At 43.0% G+C, this 14,384-nt stretch overlaps 1 protein-coding gene across 7 annotated transcripts in view; it reads right to left on the bottom strand.

The window, feature by feature from the left end:
* Positions 1-12,155, bottom strand: part of MAP3K13 (mitogen-activated protein kinase kinase kinase 13) — a 156,544-nt gene extending 144,389 nt beyond the window's left edge. For 3 of the 7 annotated variants that reach the window (XM_065556178.1, XM_005308648.5, XM_065556175.1), the window contains exons 1-2: positions 10,056-10,153; positions 3,651-3,780 (exon numbers count right to left, since the gene is read on the bottom strand). The gene's annotated coding sequence lies outside the window, so the exon portion shown is untranslated. Of the gene's footprint in view, positions 1-3,650; positions 3,781-10,055 lie in introns of all 7 variants that reach the window. The other 4 variants (XM_065556176.1, XM_005308647.5, XM_065556179.1 and 1 more) reach the window with 3 other exon arrangements.
* Between the last annotated feature and the right edge of the window lie 2,229 nt (positions 12,156-14,384).

Raw genomic sequence — 14,384 nt, 5'->3', positions numbered from 1 at the left:
ATTGGCAGCTGCTCGGGCCCAAGCAGCTGGCTGCAGAGCCGCTTTAGCAGCGGCAGGTGTGGCTATCCCTGGGGCTGCCTGAGCAGCTGGCTCCGGAACCAGCTGCTTGGGCAGCCTTGGGATCAGCCACACTGGCCGCTGCAGAAGTCATGGAATCCATGACAGACACGGCGCCCTACTTGTACTACAGTAAAACTGTGGTTCTTTGAGATGCTGTCATCAGTGTGGTTTGCACTATAGGTGCATGTACCGGCAGGGCACCTATGACCCTCTCTCAGTTCCCTTGTAATTTGAAACCCTGGTAGCTGAGGCCTCAACAAGGATTGAGGTGGGACATGGGATCCACACGGACTACGATATCTCTAAGAACCACAGTTACTGCAGAGGGTAAGTCAACATTTTTTCCTCTTTCAGCCTGAGTCATTGTGGATCCCACTGTAAGTGACTGGCAGGCAGCATCCTCTCAGGATGGCAGGAAATGAAGCGTTCCAGCTGCATCAAACAGTAACTGAAGTATGGCTCTCACGAATGTGGCATCGGACCTAGTAGCTAAGTCCAAGGCATGGTGTTTGACAAAGGTCAGTGGGTTTCTCCACATTACAGATTTCTGATATTGGCACATTCCTGAAGCAGGCAGAGGATGTTGCTTGATTTCTGGTGGAGTGATGTTCAGTGGATGCAACATGCCATGCACACAGCAAGATATGCTGCGTTACCCATTTTCATGTTCTCTTTAGACCTTTAGAACATCTAGCTGTGGCAATAAACAGAAGGGACAATGTTCTAACCGGTTTGGTCCTGTCAATATAATAAAGACAAGTCCTGGTAACACCAAGAGCTATAGCTTCTTTTCTCCCAGCATCTAGTGTGGTTTCAGTAACAAGACAGGTAGACTGACTGGCTCAAATGAAATTTCAAGACCACCTTAGTAGTGAACTTCAGGTGAGATCTTAGCACCACCTTGTCCTTGTGGAATGTCATATAGGGGATTGGGCCATAAGCACCAGAAGTTCACTCACTCTTGTGGCTGAAGTGTCAGCCACCAGGAAGACCAACTTCAGAGTGGGGAAAGGAACATCCGAGAGAGGCTCAAACAGAGGTTCCATGAGCTTCAGGAGGACCAGTCCCCAGCAGGAGCAGGTTCTCTGACTGGCGGGCAAGTGTGTAAAAGTTCCTTGAGGAACTTCAATATCATGAGGTGAAAAAAGATCAAGAATTCCAGGCTGGGCAACACAATGGAGCACTGGCACTCAGCTCGCCCTATCGGACTAGGAAATGCTGAGCTGTGAATTTAGCATGGGGTCTAAATATATCCAATGGCCTCTCAGACCAGACAGAGCTACAGGGCACTTGTGAAATGGCTCCCCCCCCCCCCCAACTGAGACCCAGTGACATTTGAAACACCCGTCACTCACAAGGACTCTGCGGGGGGGGGGGGGGGGGAGGGGGAGAGAAGCACCACCACCCTGGCCTCTGCAGAAGGTAAGGCAGAGAGAGAAGAAGCAAGCCTCAAACAACTCCCTCTGATTTATGTGGCAATGAAGGTCCAACTCTTATGACTCCCCAAAACAGGGAGTGATGTTCCTAGCCCTGCTTTCCCTAACACTAGCAAGGGGGAGAATGAAGATGTGGCCATGGCTCAATGTGACCTGAAAGAACAAGTACATCAGGGTCAAGGAAGCAAACAGGCTAGCACTGTTCCTGGTCCCATCCTCAAACAACAATAGTAGCCTCAGCAGAGACAAGAATTAAATAATAAATGAAAATGCTTAGCACTTACATAGTATTTTTCATCGGCAGAGCTCAAAGCCCTTCATAATACTACACGACCGCAGGATGGGGGACCGAAGCCTGAGTCCGCCTAAACCCCACTGTTCCGGGTGCGGGAGCCAAAGCCAAAGGGCTTCAGCCCCGGGCAGGGAGTCTGTAGCCTGAGCCCCACCACCCAGGGCTGAAGCCGAAGCCTGAGCCTCGCTGACCAGTTTGAGAACCGCTGTACCATTTCCTTCTCTTTTGTTTACAACTTTCAAACATATATTTACTCTTCAGCCCACCTGTAATCTCTCCTCATAAATCAATCTCTTCAGCCCCCTGATCACTTTTGCTGTTTGAAAACTCTGTATAGTTTATCAGTCTATTTCTTGTAGCGTACAAAGCAGTACTACAGGTGTGTTCGCACTGGAGCCAGGAAGAAGGACTAATCTTTCTTGCTCTGTGATGTGATGCCCTCATGCATGACAGCCCCAAAATTGTATCTGCCTTTTGACTACCATAGATTGCCGCAAAGTCATATATAATTTGCTCTCCATTAGCCCCCCTACATCTCTTTCAGCGTTACCATTCTAAAGATTTCTCCTTCTCATTTAACTTCAGTATTTATTATTATTTAGTTTCCCCAGAAAGATTTTTCCAAGTTGCATCTTGTTGGGGGGAGGGGGGGGAGTTATGCTGTTCATATTTCTGATCTCCCCACTGGTATTTGCAACCCCTCACAATTTACTTCTCCAGTGCCAAACTGGTGCACTCATGCAGACTCCCCACACACCCCCAATTTCCCTCTCACCAGACTGACACTTCCTTTTCCCTTTTGTCTATCTTGTTGTGAGCTTATTACTACTGTTGTAATAGTTCTTGACTTATCTGGGACAAGGAAAATTATTCTGAGATCTTTCAGTCCTAGCTGCTAACCTGCTCTGTATTAAACTATCCAGGGTGCTGAGAAATCATACTGAATCCCCAGGCAAACATTTAACATCCCCTTCAAATTTATGTTTTAGCAATCATCCACATTTACTTTAGAAGTCCATGAATTACTAGTTTTGCTGCTACAATTGCCTAATTTCTTTTTAGGTGAAAAGAAACCTAATATTAGAAAATTGTTCTATGCCATGTCTATAACAATATAATAGTAAGAAATAATAATACAACATTTATTTAACAGCACTCAGTCTGAAAGATCCTGTAACAGGGTGCCCTTTGCGCCCCTGCGTATCCAGCCCCTTGGCCCCGCTCCTCCCAGACTCAGGAAGGGTCCAAGCTGGTGCAACATCTGTGCTCTTTATTTGTGTCCGTTTCCCACCACCAATTTCCTACTATATACAGACTATTTACAATGGCTTGGCCTAACACAGGCCTGGTCAGCAACAGAGTAGCAGGCTTCTATCTCTCCTAGTCTCCGCCCCTCTTCCACTCACTTCCTCCCAGCCTATAGCTCCTGTCTACTGAGGCTGGCAGGTGCAGTCAGTGATTATGCAAACCTAGGCTATTTAACCAGCCCCAATCCATTTCCCTTGATGGGGACTGGAGTGGCAGGAGCTGATTGAGGCTCCCCCAGCAGTGCCCTGCCACAGATCCCAATGAGCTGTAAGTCTTAATCCATCACTAACACACAGCTATTTCTTAGGCAAGATGTTGCCACGCTTTAAATAGCATGCAAACATTTAGAAGACAGGAAGTGAAGAATGCTGGCTAAGATTTTCAAAATATGGGATCCTAAGTCCATATTTATCTTCAGCCTGCACTCCTTCAAAAAGCCAAAGGCATTCTGCACTGATGTAAAGGTCTACCTACCCTAATCACTCTGCATGATCAGGACCCTAAGATGTTGAAGACTCACCTGCCATAGAGAGCAAACAAAATTAACTCCTTACCTTTTACAAGACACTCTGGGTTCCAGTAGAAAGGTATGAATTTGCTCATTTTTGGAAGACTTAATGGTCCATGTGTTTCTGTTAATTTGATCTGTTTGGTGCTCCTCACAGAAATTGGTATTCTGGAGATCTGAAAAGAATGCCAATTTAATGTACATATTTCCAATAAAGCGCACACAGTTACATACATATTGCACTTTACCTGTTTTCTGATGGCACCATAAAAGTTCATCTCAAATCAAATCAAATCGGACACTTATTCTGCTCAGAACCACAGTTCTGTTTGAGCAAGAAGAGGTTTTCTGTTAACATCATAACATCAACCGAGATCAGGGACCCATTGCATTAGGTGCTGTGCAACTATTAGTAGAAGTCAGGTGAAGTTACTTCCCCAAGGTCATACAGCAGTTCCGTGGCAAAGCCAGGAACAGAACATTAGTCTCAAGACTCCTAGCCCATGCTCCCTCTCACACTTTATTCGTTTACATTTACATGGCTTTAAGTTTTTAATTTTGGACATTGCGATTTCATATACTGCTGAAAAACTGTAGTGTAGTTCTGTGGTATTTGATTTTCCCAAGGTCTCGGAGACTATTCTAACCATGCCAGCACGTAAACCTAGACCATGCTAATTCCATCCATACTACACGATGATTGCGTTTTGTTTGTAGCATGAATGGGACAACAAAGTTATAGCATATATAGTGCTAAGAGACTATGACAAGGTTCTCAATAGCAAAACAGCCTCCACTCACACTAAGAGTACTGAATGTCACTGAGAAGGAACGCATTCACAGAAAGGCCCATTTTGTAAGCAGAATAACCTAGTTTGACAGTAATTTAATTTGGCTGTGCCCAAACCAAGTTATAGCATGGCATTTGTGTGGATGAGGCCAAATTGTTGTTTAAAAAGCTATACACCACGTTTCAGACTGGGTCTTCACCAGGGCTAATACACTGTTTTAATATGGTAATAACATTTGTCCCTATCTGCACAAGCTGAACCAAACCATGCTATAATAGCCTGGCCAGTTACAGCTGCTCAAAGCAAGACCTCATTCACTTCACAGTAAAATGGATGTACGTTCTAAAGCAAGGTCCCTACATTCTGCAGTTGCTGCTGCTGGGAGTTCTGAGGAAGATTCAGATACATATTTAATGGGGAATCTTAATGCATTAAATATAAAAAATAAATATAGTCAGTGCAGCAACCTCTGTGATATTTAGTTTCATTTTATACTGTCCCCACAATTTCAGTTTTCAACATGCAGCTGTCATTTTTAATTTTCAGAGTTAACAATCCATTAAATGAAAAGGGCAGTTGACACCTGATGTTTCAGGCTACATGGAAACTCAGGAATATATTTGTGACTCAGTTAAAATTTTCAAGGTTCTCTTTGCAGCCAGAAGGCTAGAAATATTCTTTACATTTAAAGTGGAAATTCTAGAACATAATTCTGCAGCAAGGGGTGAATTCTGCAATGGCAGAATCATGGAATACATAGGGGCCAGATTAAAGGTGATCTACAAAGGAAACAATTGTGTTTCCTTGTTTATTATGTGTAAAGGAGACTGAGAGGCTATTTCCATACCCTTCCTCCACTCTACCACAGACAATTTTTCCTCCCTTTTGCCTGTATTTTTACACTAGAAATTCAGCTCATGCTACCCTGACTTTCCTGGAGGACTCTAAAGGCAACAGAAAAACTAGCATTATCACATCACAAGTACCAAAAGTGCATATAACTTAAGTGTGACTGAGAAGGGAAGGGATTTTTAGTCAGACTTTTTAAAACTCTGTTTTTATTCTGTGTTATGGAGGGGATCAGTCTAGATCAAGGGTTCTCAAACTGGGGACTGCAACCCCTTGGGGGTCACAAGGTTATTACCTGGGGGTCACAAAGTGTCAGTCCTCCCAGGAATACGGGCAGCCTGAGCCCGTTAAATTAAATAAAATTTAAAACCCCTGTTTTTAGTTTATAAGGGGGGGCTGCATTCAGAAGCTTGCTGTATGAAAGGTGTCACCAATACTACAAGTTTGAGAACCACAGGACTAGATGATCGGAAAATGGTCTTAAAATATAGGTATTTATACCTTTTTAGTTCAAATCTTTGACCAACAGTTCAGGAAAAATCCCTGTGACGGTTTCAGTCCCTGTACTTATTCAATTAAGGGCTGAGAAAGTTCACACCTCAGTTCTCACATGTTTTTGCAGGTTATTTTTAAACTTGGTAGCTTTATAGTTTAAACGGGCCTTCAACAATGGCCATCAGCATTACACAAAGAAGCCAAGAAAAACTCTCAGATTAAGCCCCTGAACTCTACGAAGAAGTCACAATCTAAGTGCTAAATCCTGACCTCAGACACCCAAACAAAACTCAAATTTCAACTGGAGTTATGCCTGCATATCTGAGAGCAGAATTTGGCCATAAAGATATATGGAAATGAGCACCACATTATGGTACTGAAATAGGAAGGGTGGTGAAGTGCATTGGAAAACAAAAAACCTAACCCACCACCACCTCCCAGCCCTTCTACACAGCGACAAAGCATTTTCTAAACATTCATGAATTAAGCCTCTTTAGGTCTTTTATCTCCATTTTACAGATGGAAAAACTGAGGAACAGAGATTAAAATGGTTTCAAGATCCCAGGAAGCTCGTGGAAGTGACTGAATAAAATCCCGACCTCCCAATGCACAGTCTTATGCTGAAAACAAGACCACCCTTCTGCCATAAACTGGATGCATCAATTTGTAACAGATGGAGGGTGACCCATTGTACCCAGAGCCACCTTCTAATTGTAAATACATGAGAATCAAAAGAGAAAACCCAGCTGCAAAAAGCTTCTGAGTGAGCCAGAGCTTGTACTAATTTTTTTTTTTTTTTTTGCCCAGGTGTAAAGGGCACAAAATAAATATCAACGTAATCTGCCATAAAATATTGTTTCTCTCAGTTCCTCCATCCTAGGCACTAGGGTACTGCCACTGGACCTTAATCAGGATGTCCATCTTTTTGTCAACAAAAATAAAGTGAGCACTGTACACTTTGTATTCTGTGTTGCAATTGAAATCAATATATTTGAAAACATCCAAAAATATTTAAATTGGGGCTGTCAAACGATTTAAAAAATTGAACACTATTAATTGTGCTGTTAAAGAATAACAGAATACCATTTATTTAAATATTTTGGACACTTTCTACATTTTCAAATATATTGATTTTGATTACAATACAGAATATAAAGTGTACAGTGCTCACTTTATTTTTTATTACAAATATTTGCACTGTAAAAAAAAGAAATATTTCAACTCACCTAATACAAGTACTGTAGTGCAATCTCTTTATCATGAAAGTTGAACTTACAATTGTAGAATTATGTACAAAAAAAACCTGCATTCAAAATAAAAACGTAAAACTTTAGAGCCTACAAGTCCAATCAGTCCTACTTCTTGTTCAGCCAATCGCTCAAACGAGTTTGTTTACATTGCAGAAGATAATGCTGCCTGCTTCTTGTTTACAATGTCACCTGAAAGCGAGAACAGGTGTTTGCATGGCACTGTTGTAGCTAGGGTCACAAGGTATTTACATGCCAGATGCACTAAAGGGACATATGTCCCTTCATGCTTCAACCACCATTCCAGGGGACATGCGTCCATGCTGATGATGGATTCTGCTTGATAGCCATCAAAAGCAGTGTAGACCGATGCATGTTCATTTTCATCATCATGAGTCAGATGCCACCAACAGAAGGTTGATTTTCTTTTTTCGTGGTTTGGGTTTCGTAGTTTCCGCATCAGAGTGTTGCTCTTTTAAGACTTCTGAAAGCATGCTCCACACCTCGTCCCTCTCAGATTTTGGAAGGCACTTCAGATTCTTAAATCTTGGGTTGACTGCTGTAGCTATCTTTAGAAATTTCACATTGGTAGCTTCTTTGCATTCTGTCAAATTTGCAGTGAAAGTGTTCTTAAAATGAACAACATGTGCTGGGTCATCATCCGAGACTGCTATAACATGAAATATATGGCAGAATGCGGGTAAAACAGAGCAGGAGACAATTCTCCCCCAAGGAGTTCAGTCAACAAATGTAATTACCGCATGCTTTTTTTAACAAGTGTCATCATCATGGAAGCATGTCCTCTGGAACGATGGACGAAGCATGAAGAGACATATGAATCTTTAACGCATCTGGCACATAAATAGCTTGTGACACCAGCTACAACTGTGCCATATGAATGCCTGTTCTCACTTTCAGGTGACATTGTAATTAAGAAACGGGCACCATTATCTCCCGTAAATGTAAAGAAAGATATTTCTCTTAGTGATTGGCTGAACAAGACGTAGGACTGAGTGGACTTGTAGGCTCTAAAGTTTTACATAACTGCACTCAAAAACAAAACATTGTAACAAAAACTATTTATTTTAGCACTTTTACAGTGCAAATATTTGTAATAAAAATACAAAGTGAGCACTGTACACTTTGTAGTCTGTGCTGTAATTAAAATAGAGATATTTGAAAATGTAGAAAAACATCCAAAATACAGTATTTAATAAATTTCAGTTGGTATTCTATTGTTTAACAGTGCAATTAATCACGATTCATTTTTTTGAGTTAATTGCCATTAATCGACAGCCCTAGTACAAATAAATGTTCCAAGAGTTGACAAGGAAATCTTAGTTTATGAACTAATTTATGAATTATTAATTAAAAGATGGGCTCTTTAACAAATTAGGCATCCTGTATCAGGATTTTCTGTGTCTCAAATATATTAAAACACACACTTCAAAGTTTCCATATAATTAGAACTAGCTGAAATCTCCCAGGTAAGTTTCAGTTACACTAAGTTATTAACAACAGTTCTATTGGCTGTAACGAGCAGCGGTATGATCGAGATTGAATACAGGTTTCAAGAGTTCCCACTGGTAGATGGACTGGCCCAACTGTGACTTCTCACTAAAGATTCCATGGCTGCATGCTAGTTTAGGCACCAATACTATCATCATGGTACTGCTGCCTCAGCGCCACAGCATATTAAAGCAGCACTGCTGGGAGAACTGATTCTGGGGCACAGGGGGATACCTTAAATCAGAGACACACTGTTATTCTGGGACTGGGCTCTCCCTGCCCCAACTTCACACAGTACTAGTCTCACTAACACAGACCACTAAACCAATTGAAAAGTAAGGACCAGACTCACTTTGGTTCCTCTGCACTGCTCCAGTCATTTAAAGCAGCTGTAAGCCAGCTAAATTGGCCAGTGCACTCTCCCTGTTTTGTGCCACCAGTGGCTTTCCCATTAAAAGCTAAAGTTTAATAATTTAAGACTGATATTTCATATCTCCAAATCATTAGAAACATTGCATGGCAGAATTCTCTTTGTTTTTTTGTTTAGGAGTCACATGTTAAATTTTCATAATTTAAAATAATGAAATTCCCAGCCAAAAATAACTCCATCTTAATGTAGTTACGGTTGACAGTACATATCAGTAACTTAAATTAAAGAACATTACAGGATGCTGTAATTATCCTAAAATGAGTTAAGATTAGACAAAAAAGAAATGTTAATGTAAGAAATGAACATTTAAGGCACCCAAAAACTTTAAAATTGCACTGTAGTAATGCCATGAGAGGGGGAAAACTGAAACAAATCAAGTGTCTCTAAAAATCAGTTTAATCTAATCTGGGACCAGAAACACTAACCTGTGTTAATTAGGATAAGAGAAAGGGGGTTGGCCTATAATCTCCTTTTAAAAATATTTGTATATATCCTCATATTACCAAGAGCTTTGAAGTTTCAGGACTTTGAATTATTTGGCTAAATTTCTGAACTGAGACACTTTAGCTAAAGGCCTAGTGAGTCCACAGGAGAATACATTCTCTCTTTGACAACATATGAAATTCAAAACTTATGTCTATTCTATACAGTAACTAATATAGGATGTATCCAAGACCTTGTCTACACTGCCACTTTACAACACTGCAACTTTCTCGCTCAGGGGTGTGAAATGCAGAGGGTGTAGGTGGGTGAGGGAGTGATGGCTGGCTGGAAAAACAGGTGGGGCTCAAAATAAAAGGCAGTGTTGGCTCATATGGCTCCGAAATGTTAATCTCATCTACTCTAGGGCAGGCTGCAGCCTTCTTTCCACTGCCCCTCCCAGGCTCCCTCCTCTGTCTCTCCTGGCATTGCTCCCACTTGTCCCGATGATACCCATACACACCCATCTCCCACCCACTGCCCTGGGAGAGGCTGAGTCCACATTACCCCCCAACAGCCTGCCTGCTCGGCTTCAGCCCGCCCACCCACTTGGCTCCGCCTCCTCCCCCCCCATGCCCGCGCCGCTGCGCCCCCTCCATCACGCCCTCCAGACGCCCGCTCCCGGCGTTGGCGGAGGCGCCCCACATTACCTAGCCGAGGGCTACACGCACACACCGGGAGCACCCAGCCACCGCCTCAGACTGCCACTGCAGCCCCGCCGCTACCACCTGCTACGTTACCTGCTGCGTCAACAAACGCGTCATTTCCTCCATGCAAAACAAGGCACTGGCCCCAACCAAAGCCATCCCGACGCTGCTGGCGTCACTGCCGGCTCCATGACACCTGGGGAAGCAGCTGAGCCAAGCGCCTGCGCACTAGAATTCGGGAATCGGGACCCGCGCGCCGCGGGCGGGGAAGGAGCTGCACTATTTCGCGTCTATCACTTGCGCAGCTCCCCTTCCAATCCCAGCCCTGCACCGGACATGGCCCCGCTCCTGGCGCGCGCCGCGCTCCCACAAAGGGCCCTGCCGGCGGGTCGGCCACTCATAGTGGGGAGGAGGGAGCGCCCTTCCCCCCTCAGGTACCCCGCCCTGCCCCTGCCAGAGACTGGTGGGCACCTCGGGCTGGGGGGCAGAGAGGAGTCGAGAGCCCCCCACACACACTTCCCGTAGACTCTATCTGGCTGAAGGGCTCTTGGTAGCGAGACTTAAACAGCGACGGGTGGAATGTGGATGGGGCGCCCGAGTTCTCCCTGCTGCAGACGGAGACAGAAACTGACACTGGAAATGGGCGGAGGTGCTGCCTCTCACCACCCCGGCAGGCATTTGTCCAGCCTGCGCTCACAAGCGTCACAGACCCCACCCTCCCTGGGGAGCTTGGCCCAGAGCCCAGCTCCCTCAGCGTGATGGGCTGCCCCGAGCACTGAACCTAACTCTCCTGGACTGCAGCTTACACCTTGGCAGGCGTCGAGAACATAATGCCCCCAGGTGTCTGCTTTTCAGTCGGAAAGCTTGGTCGAAAATGGATCCTGGCAGCTCTGGTTGGTAATGCTGACCAGGCCCATAAACGTCCAGTCGGAGGCGCAGCAAGACTAAGGCAGGCCCCCTGGCTCCACGTTGCTCTAGCAAACTAAAATTTATTAAAAAAGAAAAGAGAGAGAGTGTTGGTTAAAAGATCAATATACATACAGACTTGAATTCAATTCTTGAGGTTCAGATACATAGCAGAGATGAGCTTGTAAGTGCCAAAAGTCCTTTTAGATATAGTCCATAGGGTATAGTCCAATGTCCATATTCAGGGTGACTCCAGTCAATGACTGGGGATCTCAATCCTTATGGCTTAAGGTTTCCCCCCTTGAAACCCAAAGCAGGTCCAAGATGAAGTTGGATCGTGTCCCAGGGTTTTTATACATTTCCAGCAGCCTTTTGGCCTGAGAAAACAATAGACTCAACTCTCCTTCTTCCAAACATCCTGGCAATTAGCACAGGGTAATTTATCCATTAAACAGTTCAGATACAGTTTACCACAACCTTCAAAGAGACATATAGACAATAATACTATTTCACTCAAGTATCTTCCTAAATGTTAATATTCCTGTTTTGATCTTTGAATCAAAGCTATAGCATAGACAAGACTTGTTTGCTTACATCACAAGACCTGAGCAAACACCTACCCTTCATTAACATATCTTCCTAACCAGTCTCTAAAGTTCGGCCACGGGTTAGGTCAGTCTGTGAGTCAATGAACTCTTTCTGGCCCTGTCATCTTTCAATGAGATATTATATTACACTCATAACGTCACATAAGGAAAAGCACTTACTTAGCAAGTGGTGAGGAATGATTATCTCCAGCCCATCAGGAAGGCCTATTGAATCCAAATGGACCATTGTAAGCCATCAAAGAACAAGGACTTTGTTGATTGCTCCCGGCACACCTTTGAAGAGTGGGGTGCAGAAGCACTTGTCCTATCAGCTTGAACTCTAGGGAGATGGGGATAAAAATCCTTGACAAGAAGGAATTAGGGTCTTTTTATGCTGTTTGGACTCTAAGGGACAAAAATTCCTAAACATAAGCAAGAGATTTCCAGGGGATTAACCTGTCTTAGCCCTAAAAGACTTATCGAGCTGGCATATTTCAGCAGCTCGATCACTATCTGAAACCTAAGACTGCAACTAATTTGTGTGTGTCTGTTTACCTGTTTTATCCTTGTAAATAACTGTTACTTCTTTTTCTTAGTTAATAAATCCTTAATGTACAACTGTTTGGTGTAAGATCTAAAGTGCAAATTGACCTGGTGTAAGTGACTGATCCTTTGGGACTGTGAGTAACCTGAATATTTTGTGATATTTGGTGTAAAATGATCATCAACCACAGAGTCAAGCTTGCCTATGGGGGCAAGAGAGATTGGAATGTCCAAGGAGATTGTCTGTGACTCCATGTTAAGGCTTTATGGTGCCTGAGTTTACACTTGTTATGTGGTTGCTGAGATTTAAGTATAGAACTCACAACCAGTTTGGGGTTTGTGCCCTGCTTCTTAACAGTCTGCCTGAGGTTAGTATTCTTGTTCATAAGCCACTCCAAACAGTGTGACAAGGGGGTCAACAAACGTGGACAAGAGTGATCCAGTGAATATAGTGTACTTGGACTTTCAGGAAACCTTTGACAAGGTCCCTCACCAAAGGCTCTTCAGCAAAATAAGCAGTCATGGGATAAAAGGGAAGGTCCTCTCATGGATCAGTAACTGGTTAAAACACAGTAAACAAAAGGTAGGTGCATATGGTCAGAGAGAGGTAAATAGTGGGGTCCTCCAGGCATCTGTACTTGGACCAGTGCTGTTCAACATATCCATAAATAATCTAGAAGAAGGGATAAACAGTGAGGTGGCAAAGTTAGCAGATGATACAAATTTACTCAAGCTAGTTAAATCCTTCTCAGACTGTGAAGAATTACAGAGGGATCTCACAAAACTGGGTGACTAGGCAAGAAAAAGGAAGATGAAATTCAATGTTGATAAATGCAAAATAATGCATATTGGAAAACAATCCCATCTATACATACAAATGATGGGGTCTAAATTAGCTATTAGCACTCAAGAAAAAGGACTTGGGGTCACTGTGGATAGTTTTCTGAAAACATCTGCTCAATATGCAGTGGTGGCAATCAAAAAAGCTAACAGAATGGAAAGAACCATTAGGAAAGTTATAGATAACATAGTAAATATCATAATGCCACCATACAAGTCCATGGTACACTCACACATTGAATACTGCATGCAATTCTGGTCACCCTATCTCCAAAAAGATATATTAGAATTGGAAAAGGTATAGAGAAAGGCAACAAAAATGATTGGGGGGGGGGGTACAACAGTTTCCATATGAGGAGAGATTAAAGAAACTGCGATTATGCAGCTTGGAAAAGAGAGAGCTAAAGGGGGATATGAGTCAGGTTTATAAAATCATGAATGGTGTGGAGAAAGTGAATAGGGACATGTTATTTACCTGTTCACATAACACAAGAACCAGGGGTCACCCAATGAAATTAATAGGCATCAGGTTTAAAACAAACAAAAGGAAGTACTTCTTCACATAATGCAGAGTCAACTTGTGGAACTCATTGCCAGGGGATGTTGTGAAGGCATAAAGTATAATTAGGTTCCAAAAAAATTAAGTTAATAGAGAATAGGTCCATCAGTGGCTATTAGCCAAGATGGTCAGGGACGCAACCCTATGCTCTGGGTGTCTCTAAGCCTCTGACTGCCAGATGCTGGGACTGGACGACGGGATGGATCATGTGATAATTGCTGTTCTGTTCATTGCCTCTGAAGCATCAGGCATTGGCCACTGTCAGAAGACATGCTACTGGACTAAATGGATCATTGGTCTGACCCAGTATGGCTGTTCTTACATTCTGATAACATTTAACAGCGTAAGGATAAGCAGAACTGCATATATGTAAGAAACTGCACAGTAATCATCAACAGAGGGTCCTGTGGCACCTTTGAGACTAACAGAAGTATTGGGAGCATAAGCTTTCGTGGGTAAGAACCTCACTTCTTCAGATGCAACAGTAATCATGTTAGTGTTGTGCATGTGTAAGAAATTGCAGAGTAATCATGTTTGTGAGAAAAAGAAAAAAACAAAGTAACTAAAAAGCTAGAAAAGACTGGTTTGAACTGATGTTGAGGAGATTTAACATGGAAATGAGAGACTAATACATATGTGTAAGAAAAGATAACAAAAAGTTGTAAGTATCAGAGGGGTAGCTGTGTTAGTCTGGATCTGTAAAAAGCGACAAAGAGTCCTGTGGCACCTTATAGACTAACAGACTTTTATCTGATGAAGTGAGTACTCACCCACGAAAGCTTATGCTCCAAAAGCTATAAATAAATTTGTATAACAAAGGGAGGTTGAAGCTGTGTTGTCTGGTGCTGGAGACAACTGTGATGGGATCATCCTGATGAGCTTACCATTTGTGAGTAA

Source organism: Chrysemys picta, chromosome 9, assembly GCF_011386835.1.
Source record: "Chrysemys picta bellii isolate R12L10 chromosome 9, ASM1138683v2, whole genome shotgun sequence".
NCBI classification, from domain to species: Eukaryota; Metazoa; Chordata; order Testudines; family Emydidae; genus Chrysemys; species Chrysemys picta.
This window is presented reverse-complemented; position numbering and strand designations above follow the sequence as displayed.